The sequence below is a fragment of the Triturus cristatus genome, chromosome 5_1, assembly GCF_964204655.1.
Source record: "Triturus cristatus chromosome 5_1, aTriCri1.1, whole genome shotgun sequence".
Classification (NCBI taxonomy): domain Eukaryota; kingdom Metazoa; phylum Chordata; class Amphibia; order Caudata; family Salamandridae; genus Triturus; species Triturus cristatus.
Genome location: NC_140587.1, coordinates 495,891,629 through 495,913,307, shown reverse-complemented (window position 1 = coordinate 495,913,307; position 21,679 = coordinate 495,891,629). Strand labels below are relative to the sequence as shown.

The 21,679-nt window shown below is 46.5% G+C and overlaps 1 protein-coding gene across 6 annotated transcripts in view; it reads left to right on the top strand.

Annotated features, from left to right (window-relative positions):
- RALYL (RALY RNA binding protein like) overlaps nucleotides 1-21,679 on the top strand; it is a 1,712,955-nt gene that overhangs the window by 453,430 nt on the left and 1,237,846 nt on the right. The window contains exon 1 of one of the 6 annotated variants that reach the window (XM_085605352.1): nucleotides 7,853-7,872. The exons of the other annotated variants lie outside the window; for them this stretch is intronic. The gene's annotated coding sequence lies outside the window, so the exon portion shown is untranslated. Of the gene's footprint in view, nucleotides 1-7,852; nucleotides 7,873-21,679 lie in introns of those variants that run through there. 6 annotated transcript variants of the gene reach the window in all.

Genomic DNA, 21,679 nt, shown 5'->3' with positions numbered 1-21,679 from the left:
AGGCCACCAAAACTGCGGTTCCGCCTGTCGAGCCGTCTCCGTCACGCGTCATCGACGCCGACACTGGCAGGATGATTCTCCACGACCGAAGGATAACTTCGGAACCGCCATTGGAACCTTTCAGGATCCCGCTAGAGAGGAAGCTGCCTGTGGACACAGAACCTCTCCTGTATGAACCCTTTCATTCACCCTACCAGGATCCACACCGGGCCTCCCCCACACGCTCCGACACGGATGCATTGGAGGACTACATGGGTGAACAAGTCCCCTACCATGTGGACACGGACCCTGATGACCAGCAGGACCCTGACCAAACTTGGGGCGACCCTGCAGACCCCAGTGCACCTCTTGATGCACAGGACCCACACCAGGGCACGAGTGATAAACCCCAGGATCGATAAGAAATACAGATCAGCACCTGGGGATCCTACTTACATCAGAGGACAATTACCACTCGACTCCATCGTTGTGGCGAATGCCCGCAAGAGGGCACACTCGCAGACAACGGGTGACGCTCCTCCCCCGGACAAGGAGTCCAAGGTGCTGGAGACCTCCGGCAAGCGAGTTGCCGCACAAGCTGCAAGCATATGGCGCATAGCTAACACTCAAGCGCTCCTCGCTCGCTACGATAGGGCGCACTATGACACAATGGAGCAACTCCTTCAACGCCTCCCTGACCCCTACAAAGAAGGTGCAGAAATCCTTATCAGAGAGGGACAGCTACTCACAAATGCTGCCATCAAATGTGCACTAGACGCTGCTGACACGGCTGCCAGGGCCATCAACACTAGCGTCATCCTACGACGTCACGCCTGGCTACGTATCTCAGGATTCAAGCCTGAGGTACAAAACAATATCCTTAATCAGCCCGTCCACCCCGACTTTTTGTTCGGGCCTGAGGTTGACGCCACCCTCGAGAAGATAAAAAAGGACACGGACACTGCAAAGTCCATGGGCGCCCTACAAACTCAGTCCTTTCGGAGCGGCTCCTTTCGTCGCCCCGGAAACAAGGGAGCAGGCAGAGGACAGGGGTCACAACAAACATATAACAAGGGTAATACGCAGACCACCTACGATAAGAACACCCGAGGTGGCTATCGTGGCTCCAGTACCAAGGGCAGAGGACGTGGCTACGGCAACACCAGGTCCTCCCCCAAGAACAAGCAGTGACGCCCTCTCCCTTCCTCCCGACCACATAACACCTGTCGGGGGAAGGCTACAACGGTTCCTGTCCACGTGGAACTCCATCACCACGGACAGGTGGGTCAAAGATATTATAAAATACGGTTACTGTCTGGAGTTAACTTCCACTCCACCCACAATACCACCAAGAAACCGTCCTATGTCCTCAGAGCACTTGACGCTCTTACAGCAAGAGGTAGAAAGTATGCTTCTAAAAGGCGCTATCGAGGTCGTACCCGTCCACGAGCGGGGCACGGGGGTTTACTCCCTCTACTTCTTAATTCCAAAAAAGGACGGGTCGCTCAGGCCTATATTAGACCTGAGACCCCTGAACCAGTACATTCTTTCGGAGCACTTTCACATGCTCACTCTACAGCAAGTCCTTCCGCTTCTCCAGCAGGGAGACTTCCTAGCATCACTGGACCTCAAGGATGCGTATTTTCACATACCCATCCACCCCTCACACAAAAAATACCTCAGGTTCACTGTTCAGGGGCAGCACTATCAGTTCAAAGTCCTTCCCTTCGGCGTGACAACAGCGCCCAGGGTTTTCACAAAGTGCCTAGCTACGGTGGCGGCACATTTACGGAGACAGCACATACACGTCTACCCCTACCTAGACGACTGGCTCGTTCAAGCGAGATCGGCCCAGCAATGTGCAAGCCACGTGTCCCGTACCATTCACCTTCTTCACAGTCTGGGATTCTCACTAAATTACCCAAAGTCTCATCTCCAGCCCGCACACGTACAACAGTACCTAGGTGCGACTATAGACACTCTGGCGGCCACAGCTCAGCCAAATTTAGTGAGGATCAACGGCATACAAGCGCTGATCTCCAAGTTCAGACCCAACCACTCGCTTCCAGCGCGAGTGTTTATGCAGTTGATAGGCATGATGGCCTCCTGCATCTTCATAGTCCCGCACGCGAGATTACATATGCGCCCACTTCAGGAGTGCCTAGCACGTCAGTGGAATCAGGCTCAAGGACAGTTGAAAGACCTAGTGTTGGTGAGCGGTCGGGCATACAACTCTCTGCATTGGTGGAATCCACAAAACCTTTGCAAGGGCCGACCGTTCCAAGAGCCTGTTCCACAAATAGTACTGACAGCGGACGCGTCTCTCCAGGGTTGGGGAGCTCATGTACTCCACTACACAGTGCAGGGACTATGGACGACACAACAGAAGAAGATGCACATCAACCTTCTGGAACTGATGGCAATCTTCCTGGCCATGAAGGCTTTCAAAATACATCTGTGCAACAAGGTCGTGTTGATCCGGACGGACAACATGACCGCAATGTACTACATACAGAAGCAGGGAGGGACACACTCTCCACAGTTGTCTCATCTGGCTCAGAGCATGTGGAAGTGGGCCATTCAGAGGAACATGTTCCTCATGGCGGAACACCTCCCCGGCAAGGACAACCAGATGGCGGATCTGCTCAGCAGACACAGCCACCAGATGCACGAGTGGGAGTCACACCCATCGGTACTCCAACCGTACTTCCAGCAGTGGGGTCACCCAGAAATAGACCTATTCGCGACAAGCGAAAACGCAAAATGCCAAAGCTTCGCCGCCAGATTCCCACACCCGCAGTCGCAGGGCAATGCGATATGGATGAACTGGTCCGGCAAATTTGCGTACGCTTTTCCTCCAGCACCGTTGATACCGCTGGTGGCTCGCAAACTCCGACAACACTCCCTGACACTCGTCCTAGTTGCTCCCACGTGGGCACGCCAGCCGTGGTACACCACCTTCCTCGAACTTTCCGTGGTACCGCATCAAAGGCTGCGGATCAAACCCGCGCATTTGACGCAGAACCATGGAGAGGTTCAGCACCCAGATCCGCAACAGCTGAACCTGGCGATCTGGCTCCTGAAGTCCTAGAGTTTGGCTATCTCAATCTGCCACCTGACTGTATGGACATCATCAAGGAGGCCAGGAGACCCACTACAAGAGCTTGCTATGCAGCCAAATGGAAACGGTTCGTCATTTATTGCGGTAATAATGACATTAACCCGCTGGACGCATCCATCCACAACATCATATGTTACCTCTTACACCTATACCGATGCAATCTGGCGTACACCTCTATACGGGTCCATTTGACCGCAATATCAGCCTATCTGCAAACCAGGCAGCACCTCTCTCTCTTCAGAGTGCCTGCCATCAAAGCATTCTTGGAAGGACTCAAACGAGTCATTCCACCTAGTCACCCACCGGCTCCAATGTGGAACCTCAACTTGGTCCTCACACGCCTGATGGGTCCACCCTTTGAACCTCTACACTCATGCGAGATTCAATTCCTTACCTGGAAAGTAGCCTTCCTGGTAGCGATCACTTCCCTAAGAAGAGTTAGTGAACTCCAGGCACTAACCGTTCAAGAGCCATTTATTCAGGTTCACGCCAACAGGGTCGTACTACGTACCAACCCCAAATTCATGCCCAAGGTAATATCGCAGTTCCACATGAACCAGACTATTGAACTGCCCGTTTTCTTCCAAAACCCACAAACTGTTGCAGAGAGGGCATTACATACACTAGATGTACGGAGGGCCCTCATGTACTACATCGACAGGACTAAACCCTTCAGGAAGACAAAACAACTGTTCGTTGCCTTTGCCCCACACCACAAAGGTAACGCCATCTCCAAAGCAGGGATAGCCAGATGGATAGTTAAGTGTATTCAAATCTGTTATCAAAAGGCAAAACGCACATTAACTATTCCACCACGAGCCCACTCAACACGCAAGTTGGGGGCTTCCATGGCCTTCCTAGGAAACATTCCCCTGCATGATATATGCAGAGCAGCCACATGGTCCACTACACACACATTTACAAAACACTATTGCGTAGATGTGCAGTCAAAACAGCAGGCAGCTGTAGGACAGGCTGTTCTCAAAACACTTTTTCAGACCGCTGCAGCTGGCACGGGTAGCCGCCGCCAATAGAGGGCACTGCTATGTATTCTATGCACAGATATGAATTCAGCAGCCCACATGCCTCGAACTGAATATGCTACTTACCAGTATGCATCTGTTCTTGGCATGTAGGGCTGCTGACATTCATATCGCCCTCCCTCCTCCCCGGCGCCTGTCGCAGCTGCAGCTCTCAGAATTATTGCAAGCATGGTCATCACTTTCTGTATCTACTCCATCACTGCCACAATGGCGAAAAACAATCTGAGGATGGAGAGGATGCCCATGCGCACTGTAGTCCAGGGGAGGAGTCACCTATCCAAGGATACTTCGAAGACTCTTCCAGGACAACAACGTGCAAACATCCGGACCCAACACTAGGCGGCGATCTATGCACAGATATGAATGTCAGCAGCCCTACATGCCAAGAACAGATGCATACTGGTAAGTAGCATATTCATTACTCTATTATTACAAGTGCATTTTCACAAGGAGTGCTTGCTTTACATTCTTTCAAGATTATCTGAAAATAGATAGTTACCTACAAGGGTTTTGCATTCTTATAACTTCCAAAAATACCAAATATGCTAAAAGATCAACAAACTGGATATCCCTTATCAGGTCATCTGGGTGTCTTCGAGATGCTCAGCCTGTAGACTCATGCTTTGTATTTTTCAGACAGAAGTGTTGATGGGATTTTCTTTTCTTTGTCCCATTGGAACTATTTTGATATCTGAACTTTTTTGACCAAGAAGAAATATCTTTGTTTATCTCTATGGAGTCCAAAGTCTACTAATTGTCTAACTAAGGCTTCAGATCATATCAGAATTCATACTCTCGATTTATAAAAAGTAATTTCAGTTCGGGAAGTAATTTTATACCCCAAATATGGGACTTACAATAAATGGCTTCTGAATTATGTTTATTAGTTTCAAATATTTACTTTTAAAAAATACGTTGCCAATATATTTTCATTAAAATGTGGAAAAAGTAGGCCACAGAAGGTGAACAGTGCCCACTGCTCCCTGAGTTAATATCAGTAGACTTTAATTTGAAGAGGTTAATCTGGGCATCAATTCCAATTCAACAGATTGTAATTTCATATTTAAGAATACCAAAAATGAATTTACATTCCTAAATTAAGCCTTTTACACATTTAAATTCAGGTTTTGTGCAAAATGTGCTTTGTGAATTGTGCCCTATGTGTTTGGGCATGTCCAGCGGTATTTATGTTGGTGCAATCATTACTTATATGCCTGTTGTATATGTGTAATGTATAACGGATAATGTGTGATATAAGAAAGGACGTCCAATTGTAGTGATCCGTTTACTTTTAAGTTTTTGGTTTTGCTGGCTGCCAGACCACCTGTTCCAAGGGCCAAAGAGCAGATGGGGGCTACTGGCCACAACCTTAGTAGTTGAGGTCCTTTGCCATAGGTGTCCTAGGGTCAGTCCTTCTATGAGTCTGCAAACTGGGCCAAGTACACCCTGTCCAAGAGGAAGAGCTCGGAATTAATCAGTCAAAAAGACACAATAATATACTGTGCAGCTTTATCGTTGGTTAAATGTAAATACTTTAATCATACAACACCAACAAAATATTACACACCCTTCTATGGCGGCCCATCCTCTCTTGGTGAAGTCCCCTGTTCGGAGTGACTAGAGCAAAGATAGACGTAGGTTAGGCACATGTGCAGATCATTGTGAGTTACCCTAAGGTTGGCTCATAAGTCAGTTCAATAGTCTTCGGGCTCAACATGTTCATATTGATAAAGGTTAGCATTCTAGCAGTAAACTCCTGGCTGGTGTGCACTTTCCTTCAGCAGCTTCAGCTTCCAGAATGATTCAGATTTCATTACAAGACTGGAGGGTACCATTATGCATAACCTTTTATTTGCCACTCCTGAACAACAGCCCCTTTAAAGAACGTCATTAAAGAACAATCCCGAACTGGAATTTCGATAGTCCATAAAAGCCTCCTGCATAGAATTCTCATCTCTTTTTAAATGCTGCTCTTGATCAGATAAGTGAGTTCTCACTTTGAGTTTTGCCGCTTTGTGAGTGTTGAGGGTGATATGTTTTAGTGTGTTTAAGCTTCGAACTTTCAGAAGCAGTGTGTGTTTGAGATATGTAAGTACTTATAACTTTAAAAAAAAAGGACTACGTAGGTTCAAGGTAGAATAGATAGTTTTAAGGGTAAAAGTTATACTTTACAGTGAGCGGCAGGGGTGGCTTGTGACATTTGAAAGTGGTGGGGCGTAGAAGCTGCTGTGTGTTATGTCGCAAGCGAAGTGATCAAGCCTATCATAAAGCAGGTTTGGGGGATTTTTTTTTTTTTTTTTTTAGAAGATTGAGCAAATCGTTGCTTTATGATATCAGAAGTGCATGATTATGAAAATGTAGGTGCCATTTCAATGGAAATGTGTGATCTGTGGATGACCATGGGCTACTGCACCATACTTTCGTAATATAATTGCGACAGTGTGCCCAAATAAATGCATCACCACCAGTTACATACTACACCCTTACCACGTTCCTGAACAAATGTAACTCATTTGTGACACAGGTGTTTTGTGCTACCCTTTGATTTTTGTGCTACCTTTTGAATGTTTACATTCCCTATGATTTTAGTTATGCAACATTGATGGCAGCAGTCCCGCACCCTGACAATTGTTCCAGCACACTACGGCGTATAAATATGGCACAGTAATCATATCTTGTGAGCACGCTGATTAGAGTCCTGTCAACAATCGGGCTGATTCCAGCTAATACCAGACCTCCGTGAACTGGAACAATTTAGACAGACGAGCAAACAGGCGACCAGCATCAAACCCGCTCAACACTCACCTCTCACCTCTCACAGGGTAATGCTAGAACTTTCTAGAGTTGTCTGGAAGTTTCTCCTCCTTGCACTGATGGGTACAGGCGACAGGGGCAGCGATGCCAACCATTTGGAGTATGTGTAAATGATCTTTCCCAGCCCAATAAAATGTTCAATGCATGCAGCAGACAAGGAGTAGCAGCCAGTGAGGCCCTCGGAATGCCAGGTAATTACCTCCAGATATGTTCACGGAAGCAACCACACTAAGGAGGAAAACCTGCGAAACACCAAAACCCTACCCAAATCCCATCGCAAATAATCAAGCAGGAAGACTCCGTACATTTTTGTTATAATAATGGCAGCCCCAGAGCCCCAATTCAGCTCTCGATAACTTGCTCATGCTAACAGTAAACCAACCTGCTGCGCGCTCATTGAAAGTAAAGGGCTGCAGGTGCCTTTTTTTTTCCAATTCCAGCAACGGTGTCCCACAATAGAGCTGCCAAATGAATGCATAGCCAGCCACTCCCCTAACGTCCCCGCAGCCTTACCCAATTAGGAAGCCTAATTCACGGAGGCGAAAGGCTTGCTTCAATTGTTACCACCCCTGCACTGTGTGCCAGCCTTGCCCCTTCCCATTATAGTGAATGGCGCTCCACTGACCGCGCCCTGGGCCAATTGCTTAGCGCTCCATTTGTAATCCATTTACTGCCGATTTATGCAGCCACTCCCTCAAGGCTGATGTCACCAGCACTCACCTGCCTCCTCGCTTGTACCTCGAGGGCGAGGATTATTCCTCACCCGTGCAAAGCCCAGCTGTGCACATGCGCAGCAGGAAGACTCTTCGAGACGACGAGCACAAAAAAGAAGATTTCACATAGTCTCACAGGGGAGCACCAAGCAGAAACTGCTCCATGGTGTTCATTCTCTCCCTTCAGTTTTCCCCGATGCTGGTAGGTAGGGCAACGCCCCCTACGCCCCTTAATACCAGCCGCCACTGCGTTTTATTTTTTAAATGGACAAGTGATTTAAGTTCATTAGAATGACAGAGGAGCATGTTGATTCGTGAACGTGCTTATCGGATTTGAGTAGCACGAGGCTCCTGTACGAGATAGGTGGAGTTGTGTGCTAACAAAAATACTGCTCGATAAGACTCGGTTACTGCACAAGATTCATCTGCAAAGGGAGCTGGCAGGATCGTGTGAGGCAGGCAGTTTTGTGCTGCAAAGCCTTGCAGTGTGAAGCACGAGCATAAGATCTTGCCGATAGCATGGCGGTTGGGTTATGAGGTCACTCTACTGGAGGACGAGGAGAAATTAATCGGATTGGCCCTGAAATCTCACAAGAGAATAATGGCCATATTGGATTGGGGTTCTTTACATTGGAAATAGTGGAAACCGAGAGAAAAGAAACACGAGTGTCGTTTCTTTATGAACAGCCAGTCAGATTCTTCTCACGGATAGTGGCAGTGCCAGCGGCAGTAGCAGACCTTCGAGGTCGGTGGCAGAAATGAGTGGTAGCATGATGGCGATTTGATGTACAACTTCTTACTCAGCTCACAGCAGGGACTGCATCAGGAGACTGGGAGACCTCTAATAATGCAGGTCAATAGCGGCGTTGCTCTTTCTTAGCAGTAAGCTACTTCTGGGTGTTCCAGACGACAGGTTTCTTCTTGACGGTCTCTCCTCCTGTAGGACCAGGCTGCCTCCTCCAATCTCTCAGCAGGCAGGCTTTATGTGCTTAGGCAGACTCTCGGCTACTCCAGGAAATTGCAGACATTTGGTGGTGTTGCCTCTCTTCTTGGGGACTGGCTGTCCTGCAGACACAAGTTGAGGTGACACAGCAGCCTTCTGAGTACGCTGTGGAGCACTGAACACAGTGCACGACAGAAGGCCACAGGCCCCACAGCATGTGCCAATTGCTTACTTGACCAAAGACAACATCCAGCTGACACTGAGTGCTTGGAAGTAAGTACAACACCTTCAGATGCGGTGAACTTTCTCATCCTACTTTCAAAAGGCAGACAAGTATTAAGCCGGCCCTAGGTCGGCTTGCAGCTGTGGTTGTAGGTGGTGCTTCCTTATCACTAACCGCATCAAACATGGTAGTTGTCATTAGAGATGGCATCAAAAATTACAGTATAAATGTTGACAAACGTTTTAGGAGAGCATTAACCCCCTGGGAATGTGCTTCTGCACCCTGTACAGTTGCTCCTGTACTGCACATATATTCCATTGTATGAATCTGCAGTGTGATGAATAATGAACAGCCACACCCTGCAGCCGCGGTGCCCACTTCCAGTTCTATTCACACCCGAAAGATTCGAGTTTATTAGGTATGCAGAAATATCCAACCCATTCCAGCCACAATAATTTGCATGCTATATAGAGAAATATCACTGCAATAATATATCAGTTAATGCATGCAAGTCAGATTTCAAATATTATAACCGGTATATTCTAAAAATGTGCTTTGCTCGGCATGCTGTTTAATAGGCAGCAACTCCTGTGTGCGCGTTTGCATCAGACCTTTTTAATTGGGTTACTTCTCTGAAACAAAATATCCCTGGCTCATTAACTTGTAATTGAGCTAAGGCTGATTGGGCGCTTTTATAACAAAGTTGCATCTCAGACTGTTGGTAAATAGACCATGACCGATAATTGTGCCGGGGACTCTACCTGGAATGGCGCTGATCACTGGCTCGAGTCTGATTGGCCGATTGCTGCAGCTTTCTGTGTACAGAGAGGAGTTGGACATTTGGTCTGAAAGTAACTTGAGATGAAATCGAAGGCCATATTACCGGATTTCATTCCCCCTTGCAAAAAAAAAAAAGCAAATATTCTTTGCATGTTCCGGTTATCGAGTGGAGCAAACAGGATTTGCTCTAAACTAGTTTACTATCTGTGCAAACAATGGATCAAATTGATTTCACTTTATGTTGTCTTTACATGACGAAGATTGGTGTTCACTGATTAGAGATGAAAGACGAGGCAAGGTTTAAGCAAATTCATATTTTTCCTCTAGCAACAAAACCAGACTGTGCTCATAGGTACGAATTACAGCGACATTTTCTTTGTTTGAAATTCCTGCCCACATAGGGAAGGATGAGCGCATGGTATATTATATGTAGGTCTCATATTTTCTTTTCTTTATTTTTGGATGGTTGAAAAGTTATTTCTGATGTTTTCAATTCTTCTCATTGTGCAGCTGCAAAAATGCTGGAAATTGATGTGGTGTTGTTTTTCCCACTAATTACATTATTTCATAATGTTTTTCATGCTTTGTCCAAGTCTAGTAACTGCCGCAGTGCTAAGCTGACTTGTGCATTCCCTTTATGATTTTTCATGTAAAGGTCTGGTGTCATGTGGAGCTTAGGTATTTAGGATCTGGGCATAGACCCAGAATGAAGGCCAGTTTGAAAGGGTTAGATAGACACATCTCCATCTCTTTCAGATAGCGGATCTGCAACAATCTTGGATCATACTCCGCTCACTTTTGTTAAGCCGACCAAAGATGATGAGGAGTTTGAATATTATCCCACACCTGTTAGACTAAAGGAGATAAACCTCTATGGTGGTGAAAGGAGGCAACAGTGATCCTCTGATGAAATACTTACCTGGAGTTTAGACAAAAACGGGGCAAAAAACAATTTCAGGTAATTTGGTTTGACCCTCAGAGGATGTGGATGGTTGTTTCAAATGTGTGCTTTGGGCTTTTACACTTCTTTCTCCATCTTCTGTCTTTTTTTTGTTTCATGGATGAGGTCTAATTATTGCAGTGTTAGTTTCTGAATGAGCACCAGTTTGCTGCCAAGGACAGGAAGAGTAGTAGGTCCTGGCCTCAGGAGGCTTTGGGGACGGTGCATGGATGTTTAATATCATGTATTTGCTTCACTGAAAGGCAGAGCGGAGCCTTGGGGATGAGGGAGTTTAGCCATGCTCCTGGAGCCAGGCACATGTGCGACTCTCTCTTCTGCTCGCTCTGGGGCTGTTCTGTATCTGCTGTTGCAGAGACTAGTATAGATGAAATTACAGTCATCTACATTTTTAAAGGTCTGTGCCCTTAAGAGGCCATTTCGAAGAGTTGAGTGGAGATAGTGAAGGGTCTTATTTATTTGTCTTTATTGATAATTTGCTCCTTTCGACAATGGATTGATTTCGGAGTGAAAGGAAAGGTCATTGCTGAAGATGAGTCCAAGGTGCTTCTTCAGATGGTCTGGACTCTGTGGGGATGGATGATCACCTCCAAAGTTGCAAGGCCAGTCAGCGGACGCAGGTCAAAAAACAAGCAGGAACAAAAGTCGGATTTTGGCAGGCAGTTGGTGATATGTAAGTGTTTGTCAGACGCTCTCTCAAGCTGTGAGGGGTCATTGAGCGTCTGAAATCAGCATTTGGGTTTGCGAATGATATGAACTCCAACAAAATGTTTGAACTCCAGACAGGAGAGGAAAGCGTTATAAAGTACCCAACGTTTCAGTACATCTATCCAGACTTGGGTGAGTGCAGAACTCTGTGATCCACTGGAGTGCAGGACTACAGGGTCCTAACCATTTACTCAGGCATGGGATCGGAATTTGCAGATGGACTCCATATGCAATGGAGAAGTCTAACAAAACTAGGGATGTTATTTGGTTCAATTCAAAGTCAATAGAAGGACCTGGCTAATGCCTGGCCACTCTTTTGTTAACAAAAAATCAAATAAATTTGCTGGAACAATTTTCTGACTGGGGGTGGTAGCCAGGACATTGAAGCCACATAATGTAAACTTATTTGTACATGACTAAGAAATGCGAACTGCTTTGTATAAATATGTTTTCTGGGCTCTTATTAATTACAGTTAAACTTTCACTAAATTGGAACAATCACTTCTACATGAAATAAAAACTGCTTGAAAGGCCTCATTATTTCCTTTATCTTTGTGATCCTCCTCCAGGTCTGTGGGTGCTGCAGCACCTGCCGCACCCCTAGTAGAAATAGAAATATTTCAAAGTATGAAAAAATAATATTTACCAAAATAAATTTACATTCGGCCTAGAAAGCGATTGAATTTCTAAAAGAAAATTGTGTGAATATGATAATGATAGACCTGGTCTGAAGAAAATTAATATGTCACCCTGGCCTTGAATATTCATGAAGCTATTATTGTAATTCTAGAGACGTGTGAAAATCGTTTCTGGGGAAGCCGTTTATAATGTATAATCCATTAATAGAATTAATTAGCCCTGAGATATTGTCAAGCCTGGGACGCAGCAGAGAACGCGCTCGGGTTCTGTCTCTCCCATCCCTTGCTCTCGTTGAGAACTCATTCCAGAGGAGGCCGTGCCTGGGAGGGAGTTCCGCTAATTGGGCGGCGGCGTGACACCCCGCGGCCTGAGCCTGAAGGTCAGGCCGCCGCCACATCCGGGCAGCTTTAATATCCGGAAGACGTCGAAACGCAGCATTCGCTCTATTAGTCACTGCCCCATTTATAATGCAGCGCATTTCATATGTATGTGCAGTAGAGCTGGGCTCATCCAATTGTCCCTTCTTTAAAGACCGGCTAAAGAGGTGATTCGAGTCTGTGCTGTTCTGGGCTGTCCAATAAAAATATTTTAAATCACCAGGGACTAAATTACACGAGAGAACAGTGGTGTTGGTGCAATGGGGCAGAGTCATTTGCACCAACCGGCAATGTCATTCATGTGCTTCTAGGAGAGCAATTTTGTTCAAGGGCGATCAGTGAGTGCATACATGTGTGCAAACTGGCCGCGCTGCAGTGCCTGGCAGCCCTGTGATGCTGGTGCAACAGCACACTAGTGCGATCGCTCGCCATCCTACTCCCCGGCATCTAGGATGTGTCTGTTCACAGCCCCATAGACAGACGCTCAGTCCCTGCTCCACAGTGATGTCAACGACGCGCGTCATCATGTGACCTTAAATGGCGTTCAGCAGCGAAGGATTTTTTCTAGTTGCTTTTAATGTGCGGTAATATTGAGATAAAGACATAAACCGGGTGCTTTGACAGCGTAGCTCGGCTTTTAGGCGCGCGCTGCTAAGTGAGATATTGTGCAAAATGAGATAGGATGAGAATAATCCGCAAATAGCGCAGCAACAGACTTCACCCACAGCAGCACCCGGCGGCTTTATCCGCCAGCTCTTTAAAAGCCGAGGAGGCCCCAGCAGGGCTCCGGGTCCCGCGGCTGCCATTGCGCGTGCCGGCCCCTGGTGCAATCCTATCCTAGGATGATTGCTTTGGACTCAAATTAATTTTCCTAATCCTTCTGTTTGAAATTCTTTTTTCTGTAAACTGCGTTCATTTGCTGAACGTTCAAAGTGTGTTCCTGGGGAGGTGGGACTAAAATCCATACGGATTTGTGTTTTACTAATGTGCCGGAGCCTCGGCGCTGTTTTCCAAGAGCCCTTCAGTAAGGGGCTTAGAGCAACCCCCCGAGGGTGCTCAAAGCAGATTGATATTGTCTAGATATTGTTGACTTTGTCATGTGCTTAATTGTCTTAGCAATAGCAGAAGCGTGGCCATCCTTACTGATAAACGGCTGCATGCATGCACATATTCATAGAACATATCCACACGATTTTTTAAATATTTCGGTTATGCAGGAAGCAAAAGCTATGAGAATTCATCTTCCGCTAAAGACTACCAGCTCGCCATGATTAATATGGTTTTCACCCATGCACAGATAAGGGTGAGCATGCAACTATTATACTAGGTATTTAAAAATGTGTATTTTTAGGCACAACGCGGGTTGCCTGCCCCCGGTGCAAGGTAAGTATTGCACCCACTAACCTACGTCGGGGCGAAAAATGTTAAAAAAAAATAAAATAATGGGAAGCAAGAAACCTGCCACCATTTTTTTTCTTTTACAATTTTACGCCTCTAAGAATTTTGTTCTCCGGGGAACCGCCCCTGTGGCCCCGCCCACGCTACTCCACTGGCCCTACCTTAGTATCAGCTTTTTCCACCCCAAACCAAAAACAACAGCATAGCCATTCAAGGCATTGCAGGAGCTGTAATTAAAATTACAACAAGATGTTCAGATAGAAGGGGGGTTGGGAGCACACTGCCTTACACCCCAGCATAGCTTGCCCCTTTGCAGCTCAGTCAATGCAGTACACAATTAGCAGTTACTTCAAAATTAGCTGTAGTTTTTCACCAAAGTTGGTGCAGACATTGCTGTATATCTCTAGACACGTGTTTCTGGGTTTAGCCCTTCATCAGTAGAGGGCAAAAGAAGTAGAGAGTAAATGAAATGTCATCTGTGGATGCTGAAAATGCTGCCAAATTCCTCTCAGGTCACGGTACCACTCACACAGCAACTTTGAAGTAAGCGTACTGCATTTTCCAGAATGCAATGGGGTGAACTGTGCTGGGATGAGAGCCAGTGTGCTCCCCACATTGTGTTTAAAATGATGATCTTATGGTTATTTTAAAACCCAATAAGTAAACATACAACATTCATAGTTGAATTGTGATGGAATTACAAGACATCACAATTGAAATTAAGGACATGACTGATGGCATCACATATAACATCACCAGTGAGAATTAACCACATCTCCCTTACGGCAGCCCTTAATTTCATGGCTGATGTTATTCAATAAATGACTGAATTCAAGCATTCAAGGTAGAGGGGTAGCTGATATACTAACACATATCTCTTCCTCCTACCTCACAATAACTACACTCATTTCTTTGTGCAGGCTATTAGATTCAACACGACTGAGGTACACCAGGACTAGCTAAAGTTCTGTTATTGGGCATACTTGTATTTTTCCACACCTTTATTACAAATCATTAACAAGTATATGTTGAGTTGAGTGGAAAAGAAACTAAATAGAGGTTGTTTACATGCAGGGAGAGACCTAAAGGGGCATATCCAAATAATAGTGATAAAGTCAAGGGATCAGTTTTCACATGCTGCCTGACATGGGCTAAACTCTGCCCTGCTTCTTTTTAGCCTAGAGCTCAGGCCTTGCTTTCTCTCCCTGACAGTGATCCTGTTAAGGATCTCCACCTCACCAATGACTCACTTACTTCAGTCATTGACAATCTGGTTGTCTTAAATCATCATTCTTTAAAACCTCTCTGCGCCTTCATTTACCATGTAGCGGGGTCAAAACCCCTTGCACCCAAGCAAACCATTGCAGTCTCAAAGCCACTGTTTGTTAGCGCAACCCTAATTTCCATCTTGTGGTTTAAGCCTATCAAAATATGCTTTTCTGCCAGAGGACGGAGGGACTTCATGTCGCAGTGTGCTTAGGGGCTCCTGGAGGCGGCCCCTTAGAATCCTGCTCACCTGTGTATTGTTGGGTGATATATAGCGCAGCTGTGACACCCAGGGCACAGGACGTGCCTGGGCTACGCCCGTCCTGTGCCCATCAGCACCAGGAAGAGGTGGGGCGGAGCCACCCTCCTTGGATTTGCAGTCATTGCCCTTGATCTTATCTCCTGTTCTTGGTGGAGGAGCATCTAAGGATAAAAGGTGTGTGACCTTCTGCTTGCCCAGGATCCTTGTGCTTTTGGGTGTCTGAGTCGTTTCAGTTGAGAGTCCTTCTCGGGTGATTGTTTGCCCTCATACTAAAAGTCATTGGACTTGACACATTGTCTTTTGCCTGGCTGTTATCTCTAGGACCTGCTGCATTTTGAGGGCTTGTGCCCCTTTTATTGATTGCCATTTCGAAGGGTTGTTTTTTCTTCATATAGACACAGACATTGATTTATTGGGCTTATGGAACACAGAAACGTATATTTCTTTTTGTGTGTGTTCTATCTGATCTCAGCTGGTAATTTTTGTTTTATTTTGTAAGGTTTTCTTTATCAGCTCATTTGTTCACTCTTGAGAACTGTAGTAATGGGGAAAAGGAAAACAACTGGGTCTCCCAGGGTACCCCCGCAGGACCCCAATCGAAGGGTTTCTGACATGCTCAGTGGGCGTTGTTTCCAAAGAGATTGAGCTGGCGGAAAGAAGGCTATCCTTATCTATGGATTGCCTGGTCTTCCCCTAATTTGGTACCCCTAGTGTACAGATGGATTCCGCCATGCCCTTGGGGCCCCATACTTTCTCAGTAGCATGTGCCCAGGGGAGCGACCAGGCAAAATCGCCCCACAACTGCTCCCTCATTGCTGAGGGGGGCTATCGCAGTAGAGGGCCCTGAGAGGGACACCTCCAAGCCAAACTCCATTGTCGGCCCACTCAGTAAGTGCAGCCATAACTGTTAAAAAGGTTCAGACAATAACTCACCAAACTCTCTTGTTTCTAACCCTTAACGGCATTCCTTGAAGTACTTCATCGTATGCTTTGAAATTGGGCAAATATGCTGTCTAATAATTTATTGTGGATCAACATATGACAAATGTACGTAAGATTATTCCAAGTTCACAGTTTGCCCACTGTGTTTGCATGAGAAAATGTGGGACTTTGAAGTAACTGGTAGTGGTATATAAGTGTTTTACCTTCTGAGATTAGATAATGTTTGTTATCTCTTTGCTATTTAGCCCTGAGGAAGTCATGAATATGACGAAACACGTGTTGGCTACTGTGGAGGCTTTTGTAAAGCATATTGGCTAATGTCGAGGCCATTATGAAGAATATTATGCAATGAATTAAAGTACTTAGAAAGAGCAAGACTGAAAAAAGAACATCAATCGAAGACTGAATTCTTACCAACATTGTTGCATATAAAAATGAGTGTGCAGTATGGGTGTACATATGATAACAATTGGGGGATTCCCTGTCTGCAACTCACTCATCTCTGATTACCCTAGTTGCCCCGGGAAGTTTTCTGGCGAGCAGGTGGGTTCCCCGCGGTTGCAGCCTCAACAAGTCCGCCCCCCCCCTCTTCCAGATGGTGGGGGACAGGCTCAAAATTCCATTTAGCACACTGTTAATTTTCCCACTGTCTTAGCTCCACTCACCCCCATATATATTCTACTCTCAGCTGGGGAGGGGTGACCCGGATCCTAACTCTCCAAGCGAGACTCATCCCCGGTGAGGTTACAATACAACTCCCCCCAGCAGCGGCTCCCTATCCTGTCGTTATGGCCAACGTCCCTCCTCTTAAAAAAGTAGTAGCATTAGGTTATCCGCAACTGATTGGCTCTCAAAGAAGATTAAGATAGACCACTTTTGTGCCAGGGGCATAATCATGGTCTGGAGACTGGGTAGGTTGGGACACTCTCAGAAAACCTTCACAGGCGACTGTGTTGTAATGAATGTATCTAATAGGTGGCGGGCAGGTGGTATTTTAGACCAATTTTCGTGTGGGCCTGTACAAGACGGGGATATTCCTTTGTTCACCTTGGGTTATTTTTATAAACCTCTTTCCCTTTCCTCTGAGGGGAGGCATGGTAGTAGAGGGCTTCCCAGGTCTATTGTACAGGGATCCCGGGCCCTGTGCACTTCCTTGCCTTTCTAGGCCCCTAACTTTACTTGGAGTAACCGCTTTGAGCCCTTGACTGAGTTGGATGTACAGGACTGACTCGATTCAAGGTTGAATGACTCTTCGTATCCCTTTGCCTTCATTTGATTTTACCACGCCACCCTCCAACACCCTCAAGGCCTTGAGATGGAATATTGTGGGGATCAGAGGGAAGTTGGTGAACGAAGAGTGTACTGACCTTTTTCGCCTCAATTATATGATTTGCCTACAAGAGACGTGACACACTGAGGGTTCCCTTGTTTTAGATGGCTATGCCCCATTTACTTCTCCTGTCTTGCCTTCCCCTCATGGTGGAGCTAAGGGAGAGCTAGCCACCTTCATTAAATTAAGCCTAAAACGTTTTGGCTTCGTTCAGGTGGTCTTTGTCTTTGGCCACGGTTAGGCCCGATTATCTTTTTCTGGAACTGGTCCTTCCCAGAACACAGGACCGAAGACTCAAGTGGGCGGAGGTGGTCCCAGCGGACTTCCATCATTCTCTCCTTTCTTCCTGTTATCATGACTTTAGCATTTGTCTAGATGATGGGGCCTCTGAATCTGAGATATTGTTTGCCTATGCCAAAATTACTGGACTCATTAAAAATGCTCTTATTGCCCCCATTGCAGCCCATGTGGTGCAGCTCAGTAGATGGTTCAATAAGGCATGTTCTAAGGCACATAGTGTACTTATGGCCTCCCTGCACAGGCAGCAATGTGACAGGGAGGAAGTGAGGAGGGCCAGAGCTTGCTATCGCATTGTTCGCTCCGAGAGGAAGAAGTCTCTCAACAGGGAGCTATAGGACAACTGCTGAGGCCTGTGCTCTGCACAACAGCGCGGAGTTTTGGAGGTCGTGAATCATCCTATTTTCTCAAGTGAGCATGCAGGCACTGACCATCTCCCCCCAGGCTTGTGGGACCACTTTAGGGTGACTATGATCTTGAGTACAGCGGAGCCCCTTTGTCTGATGAGTGGGTGCCATCTCGTCTTTGTCTGCAGTGGGAGAAGGGTAGGAAAGCCAACATGTCCCTCCCAGAGGGCAAGGCCCCTGGCCATGATGGCATCCCAGGTGACTTCTATAAATCTGAGGTGAGTCTCTGGGCTTCCATGTTGACACAGTGACTCAATGCGGATATCAGGGGGAGGCTCCCCCCGCTGGAAGCATTCCATTATTGTCCTGATTTTTATCGACCCATCTCATTGGAGGATAGTGAGGTTAAGGTGTTGGGAAGGGTCCTGTTGGACTGTCTTTCTGCTTGGGCTAAAGATAAGAGCATCCTCTCAGAAGCCCAATCTGGATTTAAGGCTGGCTAGGGCACTGTTGACCAGACCCTGAACCTTTACATGTTGACCACGAAGTATAATAGGGCGAAGGAGGGGGAGGTCCACTTGGCCTTCATGGATCTAAGCTTGTCCTTTGATAGAGTCACCAGAGCCACACTCTGGGCTGTGGTTGGGTACACGGGGGCCTTACCGGCCCTGCTCTCCTTCTTACATACTTTGCATGAGGGTTTATCCGCTTCAGTTAGATAGGGGCCAGATGGGGAATGTACTCTGGACCTGAAGCTGAAGAGAGGGGTTCATCAGGGGTGTAGTCTGTTCCCCTTTCTCTTCACTCTTTATACTAACAGCATGGCCTCTGCCCTAATGGATTCAGGAGTGGAGGTCCCAACTGCAGGCAGTTGTCACCTGCCTGCTCTTTTCTATACAGACTATACCGTCCTTACGTCACGCTCGGCTAAGGGTCTACAGTGTCTCCTAGACCTTTTTGTTACCTATATGGATGGACTCAATCTCACCACCAACTACTCTAAATCTCATGTCATGGTGGTGGACCCTAGGAACACTAGACCAAAAGGTTTCTTGGTTAAGGGCCAGCCCATTACTGGGGTCAATCACTTTACATCTTGAGGGATCCTACTGGACTCCTGTCTCTCCTGGCAGCCCTTGTTAAAGAAAAACACCATCAGGGGAGAGGATGTAGCCTTACGGCTAGAGCTGTCTACCTCGAAGCTGGGGAACCGGGTTTAAGTCTCCGCAACGAGGCTCAACATCCTGTGATTTTGGGCAAATCACTTAATCTCCCCGTGCCTAACAAAAATAAATGAATGTGTCCTTCTGTAACGAAACTGATGCTCATGTAAAGCGCTCTGATACCCAATGCGGGTCTAGTGTGCGCTATATAAAACTCTATTTAAAAAAAAATGAGGTTCAAATCAGCTATTAATAGAGTTGGCATCCTGGCAAGGTGCCTGGGACAAACCGATGTGGAGGCAATGCTTAACGTTTTTAGGGCTAAGTGTGTTTCGTTGGATTTTTATGGCTGTGACATCTGGGGTCATGTGTCTTCCTCCTAGCTTCAGGTCACTGAGAACTCCTTCTTGAAAGGTCTACTCAAGGCTCACCGAGCACCCCCTCTGAAATGATTCATGAGGAAGTGGGTTTGGAGTACATATCCGACTTGATTGGACTGCACCCCCTGTTACTGTGGCTGTAGAGTTGGTTAAAGGAGGACCTGTCCCTTAATAGACTCATCCTAGGTGACTATCTGGCCTTGGATGGTATGTTGAGTATCTCCTGACTTTCATTAATCAGATGTACCCTAAACTCTCTGGGTCGTCCTGAGCTTTTTATTGAACCAGAACATATAGCAACGAGGGATTTTGCATGGATAAAGCATGCCTTTTTGGAAAGGGCGGCTGCAGAACGAGAGGCCGCGCCCGTCTCAAGCACACCATGCACCATTTTAACATGGTAAAAACTGTCCCTGGGCTGAAACCCTGTTTGTCTCTGAGGATGGCTAACTTTCATCGTAGGTTATTAACCTATTTCGAATTTAACATGTTCCATCAACTTTTGCTGCCTAAAGGGTCTTGCTATAAAGTCTCAGACTTTCCAGCTGTTCTTGTGACAATGTATCTCTGCCTGACACTCTTCACACTGTCATTACATGCCCAAGATTTAACAATCTTCGATACAAGTTTATCTGCCCGCTCCTTCTGCCCATGAATTTCAATCAAGTGAGGCCTACTTTTCTCTTCCTCCAACTGTTAAAACCACCCTCCATCTGTTTTTTCCTGACTTTTTTTTATATGGGGTAATACATGGGCGCTGAATTTTAGTATGTGTATTTTAAGTGGGTTTTGTCCCTTTTAGCTTGTTTTTATGCTGTGATCTTATAATGTGTTAGACCTGGCACCATTGGCGTGGTTCTACCCTGCATTTGTTTGCCTTTGCCTCCTGTGCTTTTGCTGTGTATTGGACTCCGTTTTGCTGGTTTAGATGCTTTAAGCACTTTTCCACTGCTGTTCAATACCAGAGTGGAAGTGCTCCCTTTATAAATTGTTGTTATGAATTAACGTTTCCATGATTGGCTGATTGGTTTTACTAGTCAGTCCCTAGTACAGTGCACTGTGTATTCCCAGGGCCTGTAACTCAAATGCTGCTAGTGGGCATCAGCACTGATTGTGCCACCCACATAAGCAGCCGGTGAATGTACCTCAGGCCTGCCCTTGCAGAGCCTGTGTGCAATCTGGTACTGCCATGTCGACTTGGCAAGCGCACCCACTTGCCAGGCCCTACCCTTCCCTTTTCATACATGTTAGTTGCCCCTAAGGTAGGGCCTAAGGTACCCCTGTGGGCAGGGTGCAGTGTATGGGAAAGGTAGGGCATGCTTTGGTGTGTATGCCATGTCCTGACAGTCAAATACTGCCAATTTCATTTTTCACTATTGCAAGGCTACCTGTTCCCATAGGATAGAATGGGGAGTTTGCTTATAACATCTTATAAACACAACTACCCCTGGGAACAAGGTAGGGAAAGAAAGTTTAGTATGAACTCAGAATGTTAAAATGCACCTTTCAGTGAGGGTGATTTTTACATTCAGTGTTTGAATATACCACTTTTAGAAAGTAGGTATTTTCTTGCAGAGCTGTCCAGTGTGCCTCTGCTAGGTTTGTGTATTGCATATCTGGCTTTGGATGACATGGGCTGGAGACGAGCAGTGGCTCCATTGAGCCTGATGAGTCAGGGCTGGGCTGAATAGACCTGGGCTGCATTTAGAGTATGGGGAGGAGATTTCATTTCACCTGAATGGGCCTGGTCTGCCTTCCACAATACTGTCTCCACCTCCTGCCAGGAAGCTGCACCAGAGAGGACAGATCTGGTTTTGACCAAGCAGAGGGCTTCTCTGCCAACAGAGAAAGCAGGATTTTGTAGTATAAATATTGGGGCCCAGACCCCAGAACTTTCGATCACTTCTGGGAATCAAGCGGAACCTTTGCCAAGGAGAAAAGGAGGAATACTGCCCCTGTGCTGTTTGCTGTCTGGGGTTAACCTGCAGTGGCTCCC